Genomic DNA, 26,212 nt, shown 5'->3' with positions numbered 1-26,212 from the left:
CTTATATTTCCTTCTCTCTCCTGGTAAAAGAATGCATTTTGGTCAGCTACAAATCAAAATAATCTGTTTTTACAGTGTGTTGTGTGTAGTGTTGTTGCTTCTTTCCTTCTTTGTTTTTTCTATGGTGCAAAGTATTGTATTGAACCATAAATGTCCATGACTAATACAAGTAAAAGCTTTCTCAGACCTCAGTTGCCTTTTTAGCAATGCAGTGTTTTCTGTCTAAAATTAGTCATCATCACAAGCATCAGGGGAGCAGCAAAAAAAATGACTCAATCGTGACCGACACAGTCCCACAGAAGCTTGTTTTAAAAACAGAAAATTAGACCTAAAAATACTTCAAGATGGAGATTTAAAGTCTTGTTTACATGAATGTCCTTCCCAAGAAAGACATGGATTACTTCAATACTTCAAAAATACACACGCATATATGTATATATGACATCTACAGCTTTAAAGAGAATATTTTTGGCAAAGTGTTAAGTTGGATGACTAATAATAAACCAAGCTACTTGGCCAAATGGAAAACATGGTTTTGCTCCATTTATAACACATTGTGTAAATAAACACTTACATACACACTGACAGATGACAGCAAGTCAAAAATAGAAAAAAAACTACGTTCCTCCATTTTTAGTCCAACCAATTAATTTAAGGTTGTAGGAAATTATGTATTGACTTGTTGTTCTTTTTGTAAATATTGAAAAGCTGAATACCAAACGTGGATTTGAATGGAAAAAAAGACAGAAACTGGACTCTGAGCCGGTCAGACAGTTTGATTCCTCTTTTCACAGACAGCTCTGTAAACTAACAACAACAAGATGCATACAGATAACTCAGGTGAGCTGAGAGGAGAACAGGATGTGGGTCGTCTCACCGCTAACTGGTTACGACTGAGTCCTCTGTAATCTTTGATGTTGTCCCCAGTCTCATCAGCTCTGTTTGCTAATGTGTAAACGTGCATCATTGCCATCTGCTAACCAGAACTTAAATCAAATCAACAGAAAATTCAGTGTTTTGTCCTCATTGTCACACAGAATTAGACAGGGGATATTTTTGGAGGACTAGTTTACGGCTCAAAATGATTCAGGATATTTCCCATTTTATTTTTCAGCCAGTTATGACCGACTGCCAAAAGGCAAAGGCAAATGATGTTTTAGCCTGTTTTGCAATGAATCACTGAACTAATTTTAATGAAACTTTCAGGAAATAATCACTGGATGTACATCTACACCTCAATAACTTTTTGAGGCAACCCAATTTAAGAAGGCCACCACAGCCAACTGACCTTAAAAAACACAACAAAGGCTATAATTCAATGAATTTTATAGATATTGCACTTAATTTTGGAGTGTTATTCACAACGCATACTCCAAATTCTACTCATTGTGCAAATGATTTGTTTAAAAGTTTAACATTAACTCTTTTATATTTGCCGCGCTAACTCAGTACTGACGGCTCTGTCTAATACCTGGTGCCTTTGTGGTTATTTTACTGAGGCCAAGTTAACAATGATGTTGTTGGAATCAGTGACACACAGCTTCTCCAATGAGCTTTTTCAGGTTCTTACAGCCACTTACTTCCCAGTAAGTGTCTCAACCCCCAGCAGAGGAAGCTTTTTTTTTTAAGGAGTTGAGGAATGTTCTGTATTTGGCCTCTTTGTCTAGTTAAAAAATAATAGAAGTTTGTTGTCATGTTGACATTCATGCAGTCTTATATGTGCTTGAACATAAAAACATGTCTTATTATGCATGATGCATACAGAGCATTACTTCATAAATGCTTTACATACTAAGACATAAAAACCTCCTCCGGTGCTGTGTGTCTGTGTGTGTGTGTGTGTGTGTGTGTGTGTGTGTGTGGGGGTGTCTTTCCCTCTATGAGCAACTGCTTCTTTGTTGGGCTGAAAACTGCAACATAAGCAAACCTCTGGATGAGAACGTCTCGCCAAAGTTAGCAGCTCCAAAAAGCTGCGCACTGTTTTTTGTGTCACTCTGTGCTTTTGCTCTCTGAGACCCGCCGTTTTTGTTTTCAGTTCTTGGTGGAGGGTGTTGAATCAGGCAGAGGGGGCAGACTAATGCTTTCCAGTCTGTGGTGGTTTCAGTTTTCTCCTTGCAGTGGACAAGGACAGGAGGGGAGCGCGGGAGGAATTACGAGGAAGCGGGCAGAACTAGTGTGTGTGTGTGTGTGTGTGTGTGTGTGTGTGTGTGTGGGGAGAAGGGCTGTTAGAAGAAGCTGAAACTGGAATTTGACTGTACTGTACTGTAAAGATATATTAACATTTCTTTGGATCTGGAGTCTTAAAGATGCACTCCAACAAAAGTTTTAACCCTGTTAACTTGTTCACATCTAGAAGAACAAAAGCTAAACTCCATTGTTTAACTTTTTTCTCCATCTCTAGCATTTTAATGTAAGTTTTACAAAAATAAACCTAATATTTCAATGCTTAAAATTGTTTTAATGAAAGAAACATTCTACTAAATGCTTCTGAATGAGGATTTACTTAACTTGTTTTAAAAGCCCTTTTTATTTTGTGTACATCTCAGAAAATTTTAAGAAAATGTTCTAATAATTGGAAACTTTTCATTCAAAACCTTACATGCACTTTAAAGTAATTTAATTTGGGATGATAACTATCACCTCTTGTGCTCTGTTCAGTCCCATCATTGAACCCCATTGGATAAAAACAAAGCCTTCTAGAGCTATAATGGTTCTTTAAAAGTCAGGTTTCTTCTCCAACTAAAAAAATAACATGAGGTTATTGTACCTAAGTAAATCATAATGATCCCACAAGATCTTTGTTTAAAACTTTGGCATTAACTATTGATGTTAACCTTGTCTGTAGTATCTCATGAACCACTGGACTGATTTTAATGGAAATTCTCTTCTCAGAAAGTAATCTTTGGATGTTTCATCTACACCTTATTAACTTTTGAAGTCAGCTCAATTCAAGCTGGCCGCCACAGCTAATTGACCTGAGCAAACACAAAAAAAAGGCTATAAGTCAGTTCATTTTACAGCCACTGAGCTAAAACTGTGTGTGGTCATCCCTAACAAATCCTCCAGGTGCTAACAGATCATGCAGAAACTTTTTTTATAGGACTTTGAGATCTAAGGTGTCGAATGATATGCATTCATTCAAGAAATGCTCGCTTCATTCATTTTTGTATCCAGCCCTTGCAGGGTATTTTCAGTTGCTTGTAGGAGAGGCGTGTTCCAGTTTTGCATCCCATTCCCAGATTCTCTGTCTTAGTTGAATGAAATTCTCAGGTCATTTCCCGGAGCTCCACTCTGACATTTCTTCTTTCTCTCTGTCTCATACTCACACTCACACGGACACCCCTCCTCCTCTTCCTCCTCTTCTTCCCCTCCTGCTCACTCCTTCCCTCCCCTTTGTGACTCTGTTTGACTGCTCACTCCCACAGCAGTGGAGGTGGACACCACACATGTCCCACTTCGCTCCCTGTCCCTCCCTCACCAGCTCTCGCTCTCTTTCTCTCTCGCTCTCTCTGCCGCTGTCACATTCCAGTTGTTTAAAGCCAGGCTTAACTTTCTCTCTCACTGAGGGAAGGAAGGAAGCTGGAAGGAAAAGAAGACTTATTCTCCGGTTGGAAAGAAGAAAGGGAAAAGGAAACTCTTTATACTTCATTTGGCTTAAAAGGGGGAGTCGCCATAAAGGAGCGTATACCTTCTTAAAGGAGCTATTCTTTTTTATCCTCCCTCCCCTCCTGTGTTTCCTTATTTGGGCCACTCTCTCTGATTCTGGTCAGACCCACAGTGGACTACTCATGTGAGTTCTTGCTTAGATAGTTCCAGCGCTCCTGGTGGGACAGAGAGGAGGAGGAGGAGCAGGGAGTAGCGTTTGACACGGCGGACAGCGGCACACGCTCCCACAGAGAGAAAAGAATTTAAAGTTTGAACTCTGGAGGATTTTCAATCCAGCGATGTGTGTGTAAGTGTCACCTCTTGTGTTGGATATCTCTGCCGCCGCTGCTGTCTGTTTCTTTCTGAGCTAAGGCTGGTAATAAAAGCTGTGGATTATTGTAGAAGTGGAGCCAATCAGACTTTTTGTTTTTCATTGAAGAAACTTTAAACTTTGAAAATGTAACCGCAGTTTGGTATAAGTTCATATGAGCTTCAGTTTGGACGTTTGCCCGTTTCAAAGTTGAAGTGAGAATGTCTGAATGGAGAGATTGGTTTGAAAGTGAATATGGTTCAAATGTTATCACTTTGATTTACTATTTTTTTTAATTCTTTGAAGTGTTTAAGAACTGAAATGAAGTTTTGCAAAGTAAATGCATCATATGGAGGGAGTGGCTGGTTTCTCATGTGGACATTGGAGGGAAACTCAAGATCAAATGCAGAGGATACCTTGGGTAGCAGATACATCCCAGTGCACATGAACATGACTGAAAACCAGTGCAAAGCTCCCTGTCCAGGCTGGAACCTTTGATAGCATCAGTCAAACTCCTGCTTTCGTTTTGATTTGGCTTTTTCCCAGTGTAGCTCATGTTTTTTTTTTTCTCCCTAAATGAACAGGCTCTTTTGGCAGCCGTGGAACTTCGCTGTAGGTGCAGAATACTATAAAGTATCAGAGACACTGGGTTGTTCAAATACAGCAAATAGGAACCGCTGGCTTAAAGCAGCAGCATGCCTGAAAATTTGTCACCAAAATACCAAAACTCGACAACAAAAACATAGTACAGAGCTGCAACTTTTACCCACTGAACATTTATGTAGATTGTTTTATTCATCAATGAATCACTTTTCTACAAAAATAATGAAGCGTAAGTTATCAGTTTTAGTTCTCCAGGTTGTTAGTTGTCATCTTAAAATCTGCGGATTTATCTGACAAACACTCTTAAACAGTGGCCCCTTCCCTTTTTTGCACCACAAACAGATTTTGGAGTTTTGTAATGTTTTCCAATATAAACACTTAAGCATTGAACATTAAACTGATTAGTGGGTGCTGGAGTTTAAGCTGGAAGTTTATTGACTAGTTAAGTTTTGAAAAAATGGCATAAATTATGCTTAAAATTGATTTAATTTTTAGGACATGTCCAAAGTTATTAAGGGACAGGGTCTCATATGTTGTAGTTTCACTCTTTTCTGTCTTTGGGACAGATTTGTTTGTGTTTGACAGTTTATTGGACAATAGTATCAATTAAACTGTTGCTAACAGCTGTCAGGGTCGCGTTTCAACAATGCTTTAATGAATCGATAGATACACTGATATTGCAGCCTTAATTAGTTGAATTTGTGAGTCAGGATCAGTAGAAGTGTTTCGTATATTTATTGTTTTCAGTCTGAGAAAACGTTGAAGCACTTGCTTATAGAGGCTTTAAGATTTTAGACTCATCGTATCAGCTTTTCATGCCACTCGGGAACTAAATTTAACATCCAGCTGTTTATTTTTCCATTCTGCCTTTTTAGTGATTCAGCTTAGATGCACGCCATTCAGGCTCCAAAAACAGGGTCAAGAATCCCTCAGAGCTGCTGGGAGAGCAGACGTTGGCGCAGTCGGTTCTGAACTCGAAACTCTTCATTTGGCTTCCAAACGGTCTCTGTGCTTCTTGCACGCTGAAGGTAAACTGAAGGTGTGTGAATCTGTTGGTGTGGGCATGGATCCACGCCCACCAGGTCTCCCCTCCGTGCAGCGGAGCCCCAGTCTGCAGTGTCGGCCCGGTCCCTCCCAAACCACAAGGGACTCTTTGTTTGTAATTTATGAATTAGTGTGTGGTTTGTGTTAGAAGAAGAGAGGGGGGGTGGGCAGGCCAAGTTTTACAGGAACAGAACGTAGCCCAGCGGTGTTGGATGTTCGCTTGCCTCTGTTTGTTATTCCAGATTAGTTTTCTAAATGCTCTTTGTAGACGGAGGAAGAAATTGAGATGACAGCGGGAATGAATAATGGGTGGACTACTCTGTCTCTCTGGGTTCTCTTTGTCTTTCTTTTGTGCCTCTTTTTGCGCTGTGATTTCATGTTTGACAGTGCTGCGATAATCAATCATGTCTGTGCCCGGCCTGCAGATAAGCCTGATGGCTCAGTTGTAAAAACAGTTTAAAAAAAAAAAAAAGCAAGGGCAGTCCATTGCTCCATCTTTACAGGGTCCTACAGCTTCATACCCCTCCCCTCTCAGTGTGCTGTTTTCACCACCCATTTGCTTCTTTTTGCCCTTTTTCATCAAGCACTTTCATTCATTTTGTCTAGTCTGAAGGGAACCTGGCACGGTACGGAGTTTTTGGCCTGGTTTTCTCACAGAAAATGCAAAGCCCCCTCTGACTTCCCTCCTCTTTTTTTCCCCGCTCTACTCTTGATTTAATTTTTTATCCTTTTCTTCTCTCTCCTCTGTTTATGAAGCCCAGCATGCATTCCTGATGGATTCAGTTCTTTTTCAGAGGTGTTCTCCTGTTTTTTTCCTTTCTTCTTCTTTTTGCTATTCACCGATCATTCCATCCTGGCAGAAAAACTCTTCATGAAAACTTTTAGTTCTTCTTGTACCCTATAGGAAATGCCAACATGCAGATGTTTGCTGGATGTTTGTGGGTTCTTGTGTCACTGTATCCGACTCTGTACCCTCAAACACCTCCATTTTGGATACACTGTCATGGATTTAGAGCCTTCCAAGCTTCCTGCTCTCTCTTATGATCTGCTTCATATGCCCTAAAACATCAGCTCTAAATCTAAGTCCCGATCATGGCTGCTGGGAGTCAAATTATTAATTTTTTGTTACAAAAAAGCACTTAAAGGATAGTCTAGGCCTTTTGAAGTGGGCTTTTGTGAACTCTATTTTATAATCCTTTACACTTTCATTTGTTTTGCTTTACACAGACATTCGGGTAGAAATCTTAATATATTCCTACCAGTGGTGCCCCTGTCCGGGCTGGAAATGCTAAAGCTAACTGCTAAAGTTATTTGCAGTGTGAATGCTGAGTGCTGAATGATTGCTGAAATAGTGCTGAAAGTTAAAATGACCCAATCCATAGATAAAAGCTTAGGAAGACAAAACTTTGAGCAAAAAAGTAGATTTCAGAGAACAAAGTCTCTGAAAGAACTGAAGAGATCTCAGTGTATTTTTTGTGGAAATTATTTACACAGGAACTATCTAAGCAAGAAAAGGAAATTATTTATTAATAATTCAAAAATGATAAAAAATGTAAATACTAGAAGACATGCACATTATTCCTGTTTGGGTTAGTTAATATAAATATGGTTAAAATAGCGCAAAATATGCAGAAGTTGTTTGCTTGCAAAAAACATACGGCAAAAACCACAAACAAAACTGTGTATTTGTGTAATGCAAAACTGACAGCAAAGTAAAAAATTAAAAAAATGTTTTCATCAAAATTTTCAGATTTGGGAGTTGTTTTAAGATGGCTGTCAAAGATCTATCTACAACAGATAAGATATTAATTATTCAAAACATGTCTACAGAACCTCATCTAAGATCTGAACTATTGCTACAGTTTGGGTTAAAATTTACCTCTGAGTGGTGGAGCTGTTCAGTTTTAGTCCCTCTAAAAGAACCGAGCTCACATCTTCGAATAGTTCCTTGTACTTTTGAAACAATGGGAGTTTAAGCAGACACTTTTAAGTCTTCAGTGAAAGGACTGGTGTTTTATCTCTCCTCTGATGTCTGTGTTATTGCCTGAACTGGTCCGAGATCGAGGGATCTGAGAAGCCTCACAGCTTTGGGGAAATAATTTGCCTCCCAGTAAGATTGTTTGGGTTAAGTCTTCTGGATCATGGCAAAATTTAAAGGTCATCAAGGTAAGGGGGTGTCCCCATTTACCCNTAAGGCTTGGAACACCTGAGGATCCAGAAGTAGTATTTACAGACGCAGCTTTTATTTACTCAGTCTTGTGCTGCTGTAAGGATACAGAATGAAAATGATGCACTCATCAGCTGATTTTGGATTTTTTTCTTTTTGATTTAATTTCCAAAGAGTAACTTCCAAGTAAAGTAAAAGACCGGCAGCTGTCCAGAAAGCATGTGTGTGTTAAATTCATGCTGAGGTGTGCATGTGAAGAGCATGCCAGAAAACCTCTTAAAAGCTTTTATTCAGCAGGGGTTTCTGTGTTTCTTTGTTGCTCTTTAGCCAAATTAAATTTTCCCTTCACGGCCTCCTCATAACGGGTTAAGAAGGCAGCACTTCTGCAAGAGAGTTGTTGTGTCTGCCACAGACGACCCTGCTCAGGTCATTTAAATCAGAACGCTGCACGATGAGGGTAGCAGAAAAAAAGACCAGGGCTGAGGCACATACCATCTTTGTGTGTTCATGTCAGTGTTTCGCCAAAGGCGTGAATGTTTGCTCACTTTTCTGTCTAGCCAGGTTCGTGTATCCCAGACGTTGGTCAACAAGTATCTGCTGATAACTGCGACTGTTTTAACCTTCACACGGTGAAATTTTAAACGGAAGCTTTTCAACACTGTTGTTTTGAAAGTACACTTTTAGAATGTTAAAGAATAATTTTCATATTTGTCTTGTGGTCATTCCACTCCTCAGCTCATTAGAAAACAGCACTTTTGCCTTTTAGGACATTTGGCAAAATCGTCCAATTTCTAAAGAAAGATTTTGTCATTTTACATTTCTGGAAAGTATTACAACTTGATGCATAATATTTCTGAAAAAAATGTATTTAATCATGACAGTAAATACAGATATGACTGTGGCATTAACTAGGTTGTCCTGGCGTCTCAAATGTGGGCCCTTAAACAGTAAAATATGTCACGAGAATTACAGTATTTCTTCAGGGCAAATGGATCAACATTACAAGCCCAAAGATATTTTATTTCTTGAACCAATCCACAGTGGCCTCAAAATTATTAGTGTTATTTCAAAATCTGAACTTGAGTCCAAGTTTTTAAAGATCAATGTGAAAACTTTTTTTGAGGTTTGGCTTTAGTGTCTCTGGGTCTGTACCTAATTTTTTAAAAATCTGGAATATGTTTCTAAAGTTAAGGTATGTGCCTAAATGCCCCTTCAAAGTTACTCAAATACATGACAGTCTGAAAAGAGCCAGGCTTCTGTTCTTAATCAGTGGGCCCCATTTCATAAATAGGTTTATAATCACTGGAGTTTCCATTAGCGTTACAATAGAATAGAATGGAACAGAAAAGAATAGAAACATTGTTTATGAAGTTTCGTTAAAATGTGCTCAGTGGTTCATGAAATATTTTGCAAACAGACAGACAAACAGTAGTATCCTGACTCATGCATAGTCGTTTACAATATCACCCGCCTTTCATTACAATATCCAATGTAATTAAACATTTTCAGCACGATTTATTTTATGGCTGGAATAAGGCCTTTCATCGTGGTGGGTGATATTAAAATAAAAAGCGCTGCTGTCTAAACCTCCATTACCAAAATAAAACAGATTTTGTCATTTGCTGACTGTATTTATGATTGTTTTAGTGTAAGGCCGTGTTCCAGTTGGATCTGGTGCACATGGAGTAATGTTATTGTGGAACATCATTAGTTCTGCCGTTCTATTCATGAACACTGGCATGGAGTAACATGTGGTGTGTTTTTACAACCTCTCTTTGCCTTCCCTTCTCCTCCCACCTCACTTTACCCTGCCTCACCCCCATTAAGCTCAATTTGCTCTGAGAGACGAGGAAAAGCATGTTCTGTAAGGGCAGAACCAAGCAGAGAAACCTGTTTTTAAACGAGGATTTGGTGCCCTTGTAGGGAAAATGTAAAGGACTGTTGGTTCAAATATGAGAATCAGAGACGAGAGACATTTACTGCATATCGTTCGAAGGGAAATTTAGTTTTATGAAGGAACTTTATGTCAGGCTGCACTCAGTGTTTTTTATAACTTAAATAAACAGAAAAGACGAAATAAAGAGACTACAGAATTGTTTATGTTATTGCTAAGTCCCGAATGACTTTACTGAAATTTGCTGAATAACTTATTAAAGTTATTAAAGCGAAGAGAAGCAGAGCACTAGCTAACAGCTAAAAGTAGCAAAATACTTGCAAAAAATAAAAGAAGTAAAACTTAAGCTAAGAAACTAAAGGTGGAAAATGCTAGCTAAAAAGACAAAAGAAGCAAAAACTAGCTAAAAGTAGAAAAACCCTAACTAAAATTTGAAAGAAGTAAAAGCTAAAAGTAGCATAAAAACAGAGCAAGTATGCTGAAGCAGATTTCAAGGAGAGCAATGTTTTTGAGCACTTGAAGAGATTTTAATGTATTTCTGTGACACTTGTTTAAATTAAAAAGACTCAATGAGCTTGGTTGGCTCTCTTTATAATGGAGACCTAAAACCAAATACCCCCTTAACAATCCATGAAGACCTCTAATAAAGGTTGAAATGTTTTGAAGCAGGATTACAGAGAGCAAAATCAAAGGACATTTAAATAAAAAGAGGTTTTTTTTTTGTCTAAACACGTGTTTGAAGTCGGGCCACATTTAGCAGCTTTTTATAATCAGTAAACATGTGTTTTGGGTTGTGTTGCTTCAGTAGTTTTATCGCCGTTGCATTTCAGGTTTTAGAAATTAGCAGGCGCGTTTTAGTGATGCCTGTAAACTTTATAGCTAAGGGTTTGTTTGAATAAAGCATTAAAGTGTCTGCAGATATGCAGGTTTTCAGAGGAACGTCTGCTGTACTGTAATTTCTTTGTTTTAAGTAACTATTTTTACCTTTTTAAAAATGGTAGGGCGTTCAAAACATTATGAAAGTGAAACATTTGTCCAGTTTACAAATTTTAACTTAAGGTTTTACTACATTTTGTACTTATTTGGGCAGGTTTGATGTCTTCCAAGCTTGTAAAAATCCATCAAAGGCCAGTCGAACCTGCCTGTGCGTCTACTGATTTGTGATGGTTTCAACTTGAGAGGTTTAGCAGGATAAGGATCGGACTCTGTCAATTTGGGAAAACACAGGATGCAGAGCTGAAGTAAACATGTGACGGATCGTGAACTCAAACAGCCAGGGTCAGTCCACTTATCAGCACGTCTTCTGTGCGGGTCGGCTCTACTTCAGGCAATATTGATTTCTAATTGTTGTTTTCGGGGGTCAGAGGTTATCTGTGATCAGCAGCGAATGGGTCACTTCTGTGTTTCAGGTAAAGGTCACGGGGTTGAGCTGGAGGAAGTAAACTTCACAGAATGCTGTGTGGCATTTGGTTATCTGTGTTTTCAGCGAGCGATAAGAGATGTGTGTGGCTTTTTTCCAAAAACATCAGCATTTTCCTCAGATTTAAACATTTTAGCTGCTTTGTCTCACAAATACTCTTAATTTTGTATTTAATTTATAGTGTTAGTGTTAAATGTATCCCTTGATGACTGTATTATTCACCGAATACTTAACATTTAATTTTTCCCATCGGGATGTGTCCCACAGTCTGTCTTAAATAGCCCACAGGCTCGGAGCCCAGCCTGGTGCCGTACAGTAGAATAAACCCTTCTGGGCTGTTATTTTAAAAAATAAAAAAATAATTCCCAGAGAACATCCATCGCTCTAATCTTGAGCCAGCACCAGTGCGGTCTCCATCTTCCTTTTTTCCTTCAACTTGGAAGGAAGGGATGATGGAAGATAGGATGGTTGTAGAAAAAGCAGGAGAGAAGCGTATTCCAGGGCTGTTTTCGGCATACTTTTTTCTGCTTTTTTTTCTCCCCCAACAAGACCATCTGTTTCCTGTCTGCAACATGACACCAGTGCCAGACTGGGTTCTGCTACACTTGAGATGCCCTGCCGTACTATAGCAAGTAGTCATTAATGTTGGTAAAAATGTCCCGTGTGGTTGCTTCTGATTAAAGTCTGATGTAACAAACTGAACACCCAAATTGACTTGTATCACTGATTTACACAGAGTACATTTGGTGGCAGATTTGATTCAGTGATGGGGTGTTTTATATTTCAGCTGTCAAGTCATGAAAATCTACTATATTGCTGTTTTCAAATGTGCAAATTTTATGCAACAGTTTCTTTTTTCCTGCTGATGTTAGTCAGTGAACTTTTTATTGCATAATGATAAAACAACTGATTTGTCAGTGTGACCAGGCTTTAGTTCTTGATTAGCAGATTTAATTTGAATAAATCTGAAATTTTCCTTCTCTTTTTCTTGGTTGCAATAAAACAGAAGAAAATAAACACTGTTTAGCTTTTGTGTCGGTCTAATTACTGCTAACCTGGGAAGGCTTTCAAAAGTACAACAAACAAGAAAAAAAAAGACTGTTTTGTCCATCAGCTAAAAATATCTTCAGTCTCTGTCTGTCCGATTGGAACAGAATCCTTCACTGAAAAGCTGGATGTCTCTCTCAGTGTGTTTGTTTTTAATCGATGTGCATAAATGAACTTGTGAGTCGAAGCAAAGCCAAGACCTCCAAGTTGCATGCGGTGTGGCCACAGCCTATCCAGGGCTCCATAGGACTGACTATAGCTTAGGAAACGTTTGGGATGGCACTTTAAGTACTTGAACAGTTATTCTTGAGCTACGCGGGCAATTTCCAGCAGTGAGAACATCTAATTTTGGTTGATGTTTGGACAATATCTGGAAAAATGAGGTATAAACACAATCCAAAGTTTGTCCTTCTAGGCCAGTGATGTCCAATTCTGGTCCTTTGGTCCTTGAGGGCCACTATTCTGCAAGTTCTGCAGAAGCCTGGTAATCACTCTTCTATTCAAATCAGGTGTATCACAGCAGATAAACACCTAGAACATGCAGGATAGTGGCCCTCCACAACCAGGAGTCTAGCCATTTGAGCTAGTTATGTTACTAAAACATCTACAACACCAACCATAGACACGTTGTGCATTTAAAACCATGAGTAGTTTCTTTTTTTCAAGGCCCTCTTTAAAGGTCTTCTAACTAAATGTTCTGTGTTTTGATCACAACATTTCTCCTCTGTCTGGTGCTAATGTGACAGCTGCACCATAAAGGTTAGAGGTGATGAGCTGGTGGGTGGTCCTTCACTCTCTAAACGCCATTTTGTTCCGAACATAAGGTCCCAAAAAGACTGGCACATCTTTGACGCTGCATTTTAATAATGTTCTGAAAAAAAATCCTAGTTTCATGAAGTGGCACTGTCAGGTTAATCAGGTTGTAAAGAAAACTTTGTTACCTGGCAGCATAAAGTAAAATAAAGTTATTATTATCCTAAATAGCTTGAGTCAATTTTTTCACATTGGGCCAAAAAAGGCATGCTGAGAGTTTAAATGAGAGGGTTTAACCCACAAATCTGCAGGCTGCATGTGTTTTTGGCAAGAAGACACTTTGATTCTCATAAGAACTGGAAACTGGACAAATACTAAGTGAGACATACAACAGATGTAACACTTTACATCTAACTGGATACTTCTTTATAAACTAACTCCATCAATTTTACAGATTTTGAGCAAGATAATATAATATATAAGATAACATAATATTTAATATAAGGTGTTTGGAAGCTGTCTTGCTTGTTTCATCCCATGGGAGAGCCGTAGTTAATTGCCTCCCACTCTTGTTTCCTGTCTTCCTGTCCCAGGCCTGATGCTCGGTGGTGGAGAGGTCTGTGTAATGTGTCTCTGAGTTACAGTGTCAAGTGTTGACCCATGTGTTGTATTTTCTTGTCTGGCTCTGCCTTCTGTCTTCTGCTTAAAACCTTGTGAGGAAAAAAAAACCTTAACAGATCACATTGCATTTTATACCTCTGTAACAATTGGCCTTCTGTTAAAAAGTTTTCCGTAGTCAATAGACTAAAGAAAGATGTCCAGCACAGCTGAAATAAAAATACTTTATACTAGACTTAGAACAGGAGGACAAATTCCTAAGAAAATACAGAGACCTAGACCTTTTTGGCAGTGGCATTTGGCTCCCTTATTGGTACAGCCACTCCATTTATCTGAATATCTTTGATTTTTCTTCACTGCATTTTATTATAAGCCATTATCTTTTTCAAGGTCTCATATTATCTCAAACAATTATTGCACTGTGGTCATTATTTCTGGGATTAATATGAATTATTTCCAAATAAACAAAGCATTAACTAATAAATGATACTTCCTCTGAAATCTTTGCATGTCTTTGTTCATTGCAGAAACTAGGGGAAAAAAAAGGCACAATGTTATTGTAATTGCCACATAATAACCTCACAGAAGTGCACAAGAATTTATTTGATCACAAGGACCAGTAGTGACTGTTCCATCCAGCTGTGACGGAGTTTAATGAACCAAATGGGGGCAGGTGACTGGATGCTAATTGAATTATTTTCCGACTGGGAATAGCTACAAAGTATGCTGGCTTCTTGACTCAGACAGATACTTTTTTTTGCTGCATTCTTACTTGTTGTTTAATGAATGACGGAGCTGTAAAATGATTTAAAATTTCATTGGTTTTGCTGAACAGTACAAAACTCTTTTCAGAGGTTGTTTTCTCCTACCTACACTTCTGTGCGGTCAGGAATGCAGGTGAGTCATGTGAGTCTTGGTGCTTGCACAGTAGAATAAAGACGTGCAGATTTAAGTAGGCTTAGTTTCATTATTTAATCAGTGCTGTATGGCTACATATGCAGGCTGTCTGTTATCCATCTGGAACTCCAGCCTCAGCGGCAGGTGTTTATTTTCAAGACCGCTGTAAGTGTCTTTAGCTGCTCCTCTCTAGCTGGGCTCTTGTTTTCTGTCTCTCTTCTCTCTGAACCCCGAGGACATGCTTCTGCATCTGCTGTGACTCAAGACAGCACACACACATTGGGTTTCAGGGAAAAATAAATAGACAGCACAGACATCAAACCAGCCAGAAATCATCTTCAGGGGAAATGGAAGCACTTTAAATCCACACTGGACTCTTTTACCTTCAACTATTGACCAAAAAAGGCATTCTGGACAGTGTATATCTATTGCACGTGTGCACATGAGTAAGGAACGTGTTTTTTGTTTGCCAAAAAAGCCTAAATGGAGATGGGATTACAGAGGTTTTTCTCCTCTCTTTTCCTGTCTTAACTGTCCTCCTTTTCTCTTGATCACAGACAGCTGCTGTGTGAGACAATGGGTCCACCTGTTTACTACAGTGAAGTCTAACTTTAGATCTGCTTCTAATAATAGCCAACGGAGTATTTTTAAAACCGCTCTGCTGGGAAAGGATCCGACTGGAGTTTGGGCTTAGTATGAAGTTTAATGCATTTGATAACATAAAAATTGGATCAGTATGATATTGTGTCATAGTCTGTGGTTTTGGTTGCTATAGGGTTTGTTAGAAATTCTGGTTTGTTTTGCGGTTCATTATTTTTCACTTATGTTCTGAAGTTAAATCATAATATAGTTAATAAGTTCCAACTACTTGTATTTATAAACCTGTAAACTGCTGTCAGTTTTACATTGTACAGTTATTCTGGCAGTTATGTTATAGATGTCCTGTCAGAAGTGTCCCTGTCTGCACCGGATGTGCTAATGTAAAGCAAAAGTATGGGTCAACAAAGATGTGTCATCATCAACCTAGTTGCGCCGCCTTAACTCCCAAGTTTAGGATGAACTATGGATGATTTGCATGTAAAGATTTTGAGATTAAAGTTGTTTTAGGCTGACAGCAGTCCACTTTGGTCTCGGTCCTGCTTGGACTAGCTGTCAGCTCATCAGTCCAGTCAGATATATATTATATTTCTCCAAAATGAAGCAGTTCAAAGACCTGTGGGTAAGATATTAATCATACATAGCTTTTCCACAGAACCCCAATTCAAAATTCCTGTACTATAAGTTTACCTTGTTTGGCTTCATTTGTTACAATAAAAACTAGGCAATTAAGAAAAAAAAAACATTGATTTTTGTTTTGATTGACCAAATAAAAAAAAAAAAAACTTTGAAGAATCATGTAGGAAACTATTTAAGTCAATTCCAAGCTCAAGTCAAGTGCTTCAGTGGCAGACTAAACAAAAGATGCTGCAGTCGTACCATTCGTGTGTGCTTCATGTAACGTAATGATAAGGGTGGTGACAGACTCAGACTGACCCGGACCTCACAATCATTATCTCTCTCCAGAAGTGACCACTAATATGACCCAGCACTCTGTCAACACATGAAAAAAACAAAACCAAAAAAAATGCATCACTTTTGGTCCCACATTGCTTTTTCAGCAAAATATACATTATCATTGGTTCTGCCTGTAGAATACAGTAAGGCATTGCTTAGTCTGAAAGCTGTTGGTTGTAATTCACTCTCACTCGTTGTTTGTTTAATTATCTGACTAATGACAGAGAACAGGAGCTCCTTTTGATAGACAGTTTACACAGGACAGGTGGTAGTGTTTTACCAGAATGATAAAGAATAGTCTGAGATGTCTTGCATTAAATTATAGAGCACATAATGGCTTACAGATGCTGAATCAGTCTGCTGCGTGAAACTGTTATAGCTCCACTGTTTAGGACAACACCTTGTAATTTAATTCAGCTCTTCCAGGTGTTTACTGAAAAGTCTGTGTATTATAGAAACAGTTTTAAATACGGCATGTGACTCTGAGGTCACGTTATCGCAGTGTCTAATCTTTGCTTTGTGTAATCACTTTTGCTGTCTGAACTCACAGCAAAGCTCATTTAAAGATAAACTACGAAGACAAAATGGTCTCGAAGTCTGTAGTTTGTAGATTGGAAACTTTTGAACATACATATGTATTCATTTCAGCACCATACTATCCTTATCCCAATTTTATTAGTACTCAACTCTTTCAAAGACGTCTATTCATCAGGTTGGATGCCCACCTTGGTGAACTCGTACTCCGTTGTGCAGTGGAGCAAAACAGGGCACGGTTTAGTTAATTAGTTATTATGAGAACTGCAGAACATAATGTGGCAAACTCCAGACACTTCAAACTTTTGTTTTTCTTTTGAGACCGCCAGTAGTTCTGTCCACTCTACAGCACATTTGTTTAAGCACATTTAACGCCTTGAAGTGTAGCTCTAACCCGTCATCCACTTTTCGGTGTTACGACTTCACATTTTTTTCTTTCCATGAAAATATTTAGCTGTCAAATGTAACAGTTTAATCAGGATCAGATTTCCGACCGTTGGTTTGGAAATGGCTGTGGCTAAAAGGGAAGAGACAGAAAGTTAGTGGTTTTATCCCAGTTTCCCCCCACTTCACATGTCTAAGTGTGCTCAGGGAAGGAACTGAACCCCACTTTGCCCTCGATCTGTCAATCAGCGTATGTGTGAGTGTTTGCAACTGGATTACGGTGGTCAGTAGTACAGAAAGAGAAAAAAATAAACCTAGTTAAAAACAAAAACCATCTCAGAATGCTTTATAAAACAGCAAGGTCTGTATTAAATCTAACAATGGATGATCCATTATTAGTAGGTCAAGCAATTATACAATCCATTGATGTCAGCTAATGTAGATTAGTTGTGGTGGCCATCTTGAATTGAGTCCAAAAGTTAATCAGATGTAAATGTCCACCCAATGTTTACTTTCTGAAAGATTCATCAAAATCTGTCCAGTGGTTTGTGAGATATTTTGCTAACAGATAACCAAGGTTGAATCCAACAATGCTAAATTTCAACAAAGATCTTGCACAGTCTGTTAGCACTCCATAAATGTGTTGGGGATCAGTCTCAGCTTCTGCCACACCAAACTTCAGGTCAATATCTGTAAACATGTTTGTGTTTTTGGTTTTTAATGTCATTTGGCTGTGGCAGCCATCTTGAATCAGGTTGACACTAACAGTTAATCAGCTGTAAAGGTACACCCAATGATTACTTTCTGTCTTTCCGTGATGGCTGATAAAAAATGTTATACTCGTTTAAATTGTGGTATCATTAAAATAAATCCTAAGCAATCTCTTGTCATTGTTAATATCTCAGACCCCAGGAGACCTAAATGTTTCCAAGTGCTGATGTTATTGTCTGCTTTGCGTGACCAGTTGTTGCCTTCATCTAAAGATAGCTCCATTGTTTAGGACAACCTTGACATGCGTCAGAATGTGCTTGTTGATCGCTGTTGCCTTTAAGTCTGATTGATATGTTCTGAAACTATCTGTTCCCTCTCTGCTCCATGTCAGCGACAACAAACTGCATGTCTCTGCTTTGACTGTTTACAGATACTGTCATTTGATGAACTCAGCAGCTATGTGTGTGTGTGTGGTTGTGTCCCACAGAAAACTGAGCTGATGAGCTCATAACTGATACGAAGGAGTGAGTTTAGGCAGCGCGGCTTGGTTGATGATTCAGCGCTGGACGTGTCTTTGTTGACCCGTAGTTGAACATCAGATAATGATGAGCTGTGCTGATTTCAGCAGAGGGCCGGCCTCTCCCACTTCCAGTCGGTAAAGACGTGATTGCATCGGCATGAGAGCTGTCTGACAGCACTGGCAAAACTTGTGGCACATCACCACAAAGAACTGTTTGTATATAAACCTTAAAGAGACATGCGTTTAATTACTCTACACATTTTGCATAATTAAAAAAGAAATCTGCTTCATGCTTGAGCTTGGGGATATTATCTGATCAAGTTAACTGTATCTTAGTGTGGGGTCAGAACCGCAACTGAATGTCCTTCCCACTGATTGTTATGACCCAGCCTTGTCATCAGTAATGTCTATTTCTGCCACTGCACGTATATTAATGGTACCAACTGTGTAGGCACGGACGTGTGTATGAGGAGGGTTTGAACAGTCTAAACAGCTGGGATTTTAGAATTTAAATGATGGTTGCAGTGAGGCTGGAGTAATCCCCTTCAGAGTCCTTTCTGTGGAGTCTGTGCGTGTGTGTGTGTGTGCATACATTTCTGTTTGGGAGTGGCTCATAATAGAGATGTGTGTTATCCATTAGTCTATAAGTATGACATGGGGGAAAGATTCAGTTTAATTTAGGGCCGGGGTGAGGCAGGAATGGGTTTTAAGCTCTCCTCTTCTTTGAATGCATTTCCAACCCGCCATAATTCTGGTTACTTAAACATTGTGTCATCAAAAAGCTATGTCTTTGATTAAATGGAAATAAGGCTGTATACCTGGAATGTATTAAAATATAAAACTTCAGCAAAAACCTCCGCTACTAACAGACCTTGACAGTTTTTTTTTTTTTTTTTTTTTTTTGGGGGGGGGGGGGTTTGTTCAATACTTAAACATTTTTTGATTATGGTTTAGTGGGAAGGTTATGAATATTGAATATCTTACCTGTTGTAGATAGCTCCTTGAAGAGCCTCAGTTTGGAGAAACAGAGCTGAATTCTGACCAGACTGATGAGCTAATGGCTAGTCCAAGCATGGCCAGTACTAAAGTGGATTCCTACAGTATAAAACAACTCTTATCTAAATTATTTCATAGCAGTTCATGTAAAGGCTGTTTTAAAGACTTCTACAGTGCCATCACCTTCACATTACTTGGTTATTCTGCCGAAATAATTGGATTTTCCTGCTAAAAATGTCCCAGGCTGTACTGGAGGTGCTACAGCTACCTGCTGCTGCTGTTTGAGCTTTGAAATCCCTAACCTCCCAGAGTTTGTTTTCCATCATTTTTGTCGATCCTTGAGTGCAGCCATCTTTGAGCAAGCAAGCAAGGGGCCATCATTGTAACACTACCACTGACTGGACAAGAGTTCTCGTTTATCTGCCGAGGCTTCTGATTGGTTGATGTTGGGGGCGTGACATTGCGTTGGTTTCTATGCAGCGGATGACAGATGCTGGAAAGAAATGTTGGATTCTACCAGCCAAAAAGAATGCCAAGACAATCTATTTTAAATCTCCAGTTTTTATTTAAATCTATTTTACAAGATTACTTACTTCAGGTTTACTGCCTTGGGAGATGACGCCTTGTTTTGGCTAAATGAATTCTCCATCTGATTATCTGAAAACTCTCCCAGTCCTTCCAAAAAGCTGAAGATTCTCACAAATTGTCCTCAAAAACTGCTGATTTTTGACTCTTCCCAGCCTTGTTCCAAATGCCAGGAAAATGCAGGATGTTTTAAATATTAAAATTTTGGGGAAGGAAGGCCCAGTGGATGGTCAGCCCCCCTACTTTTTCTAAATGGCCTTCTATTCCTGAAACTTTTGAACCCCCTGTACTCTGCTGACTCTCTAAAAGTAACAGCACATATTAAAGTTAAATAAAAGAAAATCTAGTTTTGACACTTGAAAATCCATTCAGAATGTTCCATGTACACAATCCCTTGCATCTAAAACTAAATTTTAACTCCCACCCCTAGTAAATTACCATTTAATGCAAAAAAATGTTATTTCTTCAAACTGAGCCCATTCAGAAAGCTATCTACAACAGGTAAGATATAAATTGTTCTCAGTCTTTTCACAGCACGATTTTCATAACTACACACAAACTGGAAAACTTAAGACCCCTGATAAACTATTGCAGCACTTGAGCCCAGAGTAAAGAAGTTTTAACCTGTGCCAGCTTGTTATTCATACAGCTAAAAGTGTTTTACTGGGACATTTATTATCTACTTTGGAAATTTGCAGGCAACACTGAAAACCTTGTTGTCTCCAGAGGTATTCCCTAAAGTTTAAAGTATTGGACATGTTATCAATTAGACAACTTAATTGAAACAATACGGTACTCATACTGACAGAAACACTGAGTCAACCATTTGTGTCATGTTATGGGGAATGGTTTCAAGTAATGTAGACGATGTTTCTAAGGAATGGACTGGAAGTGTCCATTTTTCTAGTTTGAACAGTTTGAACAGTTGATTCAAACTATTAGCACATTTACTCACGACTAAACCCAATGAAGTTATAGAGTAATTTAGCTTAAAGTAACATAAAAAAGAGCAGAAACAGGAAAGCTCCATCGCCCAAACCACCAGTCCCTTGATAGAATTCTCATTACTAGTACTAAACCTGATCCACTTTGTGTACACAAAACAAGAATGAGTGGGTAAATCATGCCCTCTGACATCTGTACTCTCAGCCACAGAAGCACATGACAAGGAAATTTACAAAACCATTCATTCCCATCGGCTGAGGTTGAAGAAGCTTTTTTTATTTGGGGTAAAATGAACAGCTCGGTCATACCAGTATTGGTTCATCCTCTTACAGTGCAGAATGCTGTCACACACTCGAGTCCAATAAACTGCTGTCATCTGGATGCTGTTATAGGGTTACGCTGGGGAGGGAGAGGAGGGAAGCTTTCTCAACACCTTCAGCTCCTGCCCTGTTCACCTCACATGTTACTCTGCAGGAATGCCATTACCTAAGTGAAAAATGGTTGTGTGCGAGGGGGGGGTGGGGTGTTTGGGTTTGTGGATGGGTTCACGACTGTGTTCTTGGAGATGTCTGCTTCCCTGCTTGTGTGGTGTCTGTGTGGAAACGACCCAAAAGGGATGCAAAAAAAAAAAAAAAAAGTTTTTCCATGAGTCTATCAAACGTGGTCATTTAAGGTGTTGTACTCTTGTGAATTTTGAGGTTTAACCATTTTAATCATGGAGATTAAGTAGGCACCGGTTGTGTGCTGATTCAAACCAGATGCTTTTGCCCAGACTTTGGACTCTATGCCAGTACGTTGTCTCAATGATTTTCTTTTCCCCAAAATGCACAATGTCTGTTTAAGGAAACATATTTCCCAGTGGAGGTCAGCATTCTGTCATTTAAACATGTGTGTGTGGGGGGTGTACATGTGTGTGTTTTAAAACTATATAATAATGTGCAGCATTTTAGCATTTGTGTGTGTGTTTATTATTTTGTAGCATTAGCAAAATACCTCAAGCATCAGAGAAAGGATTTTGATAGAACTCCCAGAAGGTAATCACTGGTTGTACATCACCAACTAATTACCTTTTGGAGTGAACCCAATTAAAGCTGGAAGCCACAGCAAATTAACCTCAGCGAACATGAAAATAGTTCTAATTCAGTCAATTTCACAGATGCTAAACTAGAATTTGGCATGGTAGTAGCTGAGAGTCATCTCCAACACTCACTCTAAATGGTAACAGATTGTGCAGGATCTTTGTTTAAAACATTAACAATAACTGTTAGCAAAATGTCTCATGAGCCACTGAAGGGATTTTAATAAAACTCCCAGAATGTAATCATTAGATGTACAACTGCAACTAATTAACTTTTGCCCAACATCTGTGGATGACCCATTTTGGCCACCATAGCTAATCAACCAGAGCAAACAGAAAAATGGCTGTAACTCAGTTATTTTACTGAGCTGAAATGTGGTGTGGTAGTAGCTGAGAATCATCCCTAATTCATACTTTAAGCACTAATAAGTCACATGAGATATTGCAATATTCTGTGTGATGTTGCTTTACTTTATTTTCAAAATTGTACCAAAAGGCTAAAAGGCCATAATTTTTCAAGATAAGATAATCTTGGTTTCCAACTCTGGCATGAGAGGTGGGAGGTTATATGCATTCTTTTAAGGAGGCATCAGACTCAGCTGAGTTTCTAGGCATTTTGGATATTCTAAGCGTGGATGTTTCTCTGCAAAGTATATACTATATCCACAAAGATCCAGGGCAAGTTGCACCTCATTTCTGACTTTTGTTTCAACCACAAAACACTATAATAACACTGAAGAAAGTTTATTATAGAAATGTCAGAAAGATTAAGCTGCTCATTTTGGGGTCCAAACTCCTAAAAACTAAAACAAACCAGGCTTTAGTTGCCCTAAAACAAGACTCTAAATGTTTAGAACCCCTCTGATCTCACCGCTCTGATAAAGTGTGCTTTAATATTTCATTATAAAACTCTGTGGCGTACGGGGGTTTGCCACAAATAGGTTTCGCAGTGGTCAGCAAACACAGCCGCACGTTCACACACACACACACACACACACACACACACACACACACACTGGTCTGCAGAGCCTAGTGAAAACAAAGCCTGGCTCTGCCAGTGTAAACACGGGTCATTGTTATGAGCGCTCTTTCCCGCCTCGTATCTTCGCTCCCCGTGGCGATCCGGGCCTCAGAGAGGTCCAGCTATGGCACCGGCCTCGTTTAGAGAAGTTATTTTAAGAATTGCGAGGAATCATTTGCCCCGCGTTTATGCGACCATGTGATTATAACACAGGCTGCATGGTGTGATTTATGTGCTCGGTTTTGCTCCCTTGCACTTCTCTTTTCTTTCCTTTTACTGGTTCGCTTTAACTGCTTGGCTCCTTATATGTGTAGATTGCAGTCATTTAGTTCAAGAAGTTTTACCTTTTTGGACTTTTTGTTTGTTATTTTTAGAAGAGAAACAGTCAATATATTATATTACACTGACTTTTTGAAATGTATAGAAAAATATGAACTGTGTTTATATATGAGGTCACGCATTTGTTAGTGTGGCAAGGAACATGCTTTTGTTTTCAGTGGTGTCTACAATACGTGTCCTGCAATTGTGAAATAATGTGTGCAACAGAGACGTCACATTATGGCGCCTCTCAGCTGTGAACTTGAGCCACATGTGCAGCTAATTAGGACCAATCAGAAAGCTGTAATCAGGGCGTGGTGTGGGGATGATGGCGGCGTGGCAGTGGGGGAGTTTTATGACCCATGATTAGGGGGTCAGACTGATGAGGTGGAACAGGGGGGCAGCTGCGGGGCCAAATCCCATTTCTGAACTTTGCTCCCTTTTTTTTTTTTTAACCTCCACATGCTGGTTTGTTTGTTCTGTTTGAGCCAACAAGTTCTGGATAAAATGAGTTTCAGAACCTTTTGATTTCTTTCTTCTTTTTATTTTACATTTTAACTTGATGCATTGCTGTGGTTCGCCACAGGATCTGATGCAATTACAAAGAGGTAGTTAAATGTAAGAATATACGTCTCTGTAAGCCCTGCAACAGAATAATGTTGTAATTTGTTTAAAAATATCTTCCCTTTCAACAGTCTTGCAAATGTGAAGGAAAACCTTTCAGATTTGATACAACTCCATTTGGCACTGTCAAAACTAAATAAACCTTTTTTTATTTTTATTTTTCTCTGCTATGCACTTATTAAAATACTGCAGTACCAATTAGAAGCTTCAACTATTTAAATTCTTGTATTTTTTCTTGGCTGAGAAAATGTAAATTGAGTTTCAGTCTGAGGAAGATAAAACGTTTTAAAGTTTGTCAAATATACATACTTGTGAAAGTTGTTTTTCATCATATTAGTTACAAAACTTCTGTTTACTTTTTATTAATTTAGCATTAGAAAGTTAAATTTTTAAATTATTTTTTAAATTTTTGATATTTTAACGTAATAACTAATTAAAGGTCTAGCATTACTTGAAAGATGCCAGATTTTTAAACTAAGATCAGCAAAGTAAATCACATTATCTAGACGTATTGCAAGACTTTGTGTCATCTGTTAGAGAATGTGTCGAAGATGACTCTCAGCTACTACCACACCAAGAACCACACCAAAATCTGTGAAATTGACTGAGTTATAGTCATTTTTGTGCTGTCGAAGACCAATTAGCTGTGTGGCCATCTTGAACCGGTGTGATTCCAAAAAGTAATCAGGTGTAGATGGACTTCCAATGATTACTTTCTGAAAGTTTCATTAAAATGTGTCCAGAGGTAATGGAATATTTTGCTGACAGACAGTTAATGGCAGAGTTTTAAGCAAATATGTTCCACAATGTGGAGTGCTTATGTGTAAGCATTTACTTTGTACCAGAACAAAATGTCATATTTTCATTACTAGTCAGAAAATTGTCAAAAGTCTCCCAACAGCTGTAGCAACACAGTGCATGACCTTTTTCAGCCCATTGACGTACTTTATTTAATTTTAATGTGCAGGGTTAATCTGACTGGGATAAGCCTTTTTTATTTCTCAACAATAGTTGGCCTTTTTCTTTCATTACTTAAATATCAATAAGATCTTTATACAAAGGTAGAGTACTTGACTGTTTTTTTGTTTTTCTCTACAAATAATATACATTTACTTTTTTCCAATCTCTCAACCAGATTTTGTTCTCACTGGTTACTAATTCCCGAGACGTTTTGATCTTAGCGTCCCCTTGACAACAATGCGGGGTGGTTTGAAAACCAGAGTGTTGTTTTAAATATTCTCGAATGTTCCAAAAAATGCTGCTCGACCATTCTCCAGCCGCGACACGATGCTGTGGCACAGAGACCAGGCCAGAGAGAATCCCCTTCGACTGAAAGTTGTAAATGTCAGCGGTTTAAAAAAAAAGCCCGTACAGGTTTTCATTATTGCTCACAATTGGAAAAGTCTTGTAACATATCCAGAGCATAAGTAGTATCCAGTAAAAGGAGAGCGTATGGTCCGCTCCTTCCTGCGCTTTGATTGGCCCTTGGATCACTGCCAAACTCTACGACTCTGGAAATTTGATCAGTATGTTTATTCTCTGGCTCTGCAACCAATGGTTCATTTTTTGTTTTACCCTAAATCACGTCAGAATTCCACAATTAGAACTCCCGATGCCAGTGAAATCAGACGACAGATTCTTCTTGATGGCTCGTTTGTTTGTTCGGGGCCACAGGCGTGCAGGGACAACAGAAACAGTCGTCCGCTGAGCTTCATACCACTGCTGATCTAACGGGGCAGACAAACACAGTGACCCGAGCGTGGCCCGGCCTGCAAAACCACATGTGAGCAGACAGGAATGTATGGCCCACTGCATTGTGGGTTTGCGTCTAGGGGAAAGAGTGCAGACTCCCTGACTCACAGGACACTGTTGGGTTAGGGGTCTGAAAGGGGATGGAGAAGTGGAGGCAGCCTAACTTTTTGGGAATTGGTGTGCAACATGACAAGGAGCGCGAGTCATCGCCAGAACTCTGTCTACAACCGTCTTAGTCATACGGTAGCTCTGAAATGCATGACGCGTCAAGGCAACTGTCTTGGTTATCAACAGCATCTGTTTTAGGTTTTTAGTATTAATTCAAATTAAAGTCTGGAAAACACTGGACTTTAATAATGTATGGGAAAATGAACAAATCGTAGTTGTCACTTAAATTCTCTTTACCACCGTAGAGCTGAATGGATGACAGATCAATGAGTTGATTAACAAGAATTTATTCTTTTTAATCAAGTCATCTGTAGAGAATCTACTGGATTAAACTTTACTAATTGCAGGCATTACAACTGGTAACACTGGCAAGCATTAGCAGCTAAATAGGCAGCTTTTTCTCTTAGAATATGGTAAAGGCTTTAGATTAAACCAAATTATAGCTCAATATCTGTACATTTTTGGTGGATTAATTGTGTTGGGTTGACTCCAAATGTTAATCAGTTGTAGATGTACATCCAGTGATTACATTCTAAGAGTTTTATTAACCCTCTCAGGCTCAAATTAAGTTTGAGTAACAGGAAAAATCAGATATGTTGTTGCAACGCCTACCTTGAGAGGGTT

General features: G+C 38.9%; 1 protein-coding gene across 2 annotated transcripts in view; it reads left to right on the top strand.

Moving 5' to 3' along the window:
• Positions 1-26,212, top strand: part of LOC108233373 (protein eva-1 homolog A) — a 67,477-nt gene that overhangs the window by 34,886 nt on the left and 6,379 nt on the right. Inside the window, exon 1 of one of the 2 annotated variants that reach the window (XM_017411792.3) lies at positions 3,439-3,952. The exons of the other annotated variant lie outside the window; for it this stretch is intronic. The gene's annotated coding sequence lies outside the window, so the exon portion shown is untranslated. Of the gene's footprint in view, positions 1-3,438; positions 3,953-26,212 lie in introns of those variants that run through there. 2 annotated transcript variants of the gene reach the window in all.

The sequence above is a fragment of the Kryptolebias marmoratus genome, linkage group LG19, assembly GCF_001649575.2.
Source record: "Kryptolebias marmoratus isolate JLee-2015 linkage group LG19, ASM164957v2, whole genome shotgun sequence".
In the NCBI taxonomy this organism is placed as follows: Eukaryota; Metazoa; Chordata; class Actinopteri; order Cyprinodontiformes; family Rivulidae; genus Kryptolebias; species Kryptolebias marmoratus.
This window is presented reverse-complemented; position numbering and strand designations above follow the sequence as displayed.